This window comes from Urocitellus parryii, chromosome 3 (assembly GCF_045843805.1).
Source record: "Urocitellus parryii isolate mUroPar1 chromosome 3, mUroPar1.hap1, whole genome shotgun sequence".
NCBI lineage: Eukaryota > Metazoa > Chordata > Mammalia > Rodentia > Sciuridae > Urocitellus > Urocitellus parryii.
This window is the reverse complement of record NC_135533.1, coordinates 23,266,321-23,266,932: the sequence shown is the minus strand read 5'-3', so window position 1 is coordinate 23,266,932 and position 612 is coordinate 23,266,321. Positions and strand designations below refer to the sequence as shown.

At 45.4% G+C, this 612-nt stretch overlaps 1 non-coding gene across 1 annotated transcript; it reads left to right on the top strand.

Moving 5' to 3' along the window:
• Positions 1-275: 275 nt before the first annotated feature.
• Trnaa-ugc (transfer RNA alanine (anticodon UGC)) lies at positions 276-348 on the top strand. The gene has a single exon. It is a non-coding gene; the product is annotated as a tRNA-Ala (tRNA).
• The last annotated feature ends 264 nt before the right edge of the window (positions 349-612 follow it).

The following is a 612-nucleotide window of genomic DNA, read 5'->3' as shown; positions in this document are numbered from 1 at the left end:
AGAAAGAAAGAAAGAAAAGGTTCAGGAGGCAGACAATCCTAACACCCAATTCCCTGGGACTTGCCTTCCTCAGAGACTGAAGCTTCCATGTAGATGACTTAATGGTGGGATATGTTCACAGAATTATGGAATTCACCCAAAACGTCCTTAAGGGTCCAGCAAGGAGTCAACAGAAGATGGTAAAGTAGTGACTGTAAAAAATAAAACCATTTTGTGTTAAGAACCAAAGCATTCCATTTGCTCACCAAAAAAAAAAAAAAATCTGTTCTTGGGCTGGTGATATGGCTCAGTTGGTAGAGTACTTACCTTGCATGCACAAGGCCCTGGGTTCAATCCCCAGCACCACCAAAAAAAATAAATAAATAAAAAATCTGTTCTCATAAAAGTTTGAGACCCATCCACGCAACCTCCTTGAGAACATGGGGAATGGGCAGGCACCTCTGCCTGCAGCAACCCACACACACCATTCCAAGGGAAGCTGTCCTTTCTCTACACGTCCTCAAGGTATTCTGCCCCCACCCTGCCCCAGTCCACTTCAGGACAGGGCAGGAGTTGAGGCTGATTGGCCACATGCAGGAGACCCTCCAGAAACATCATTTGATGGATCTAGGC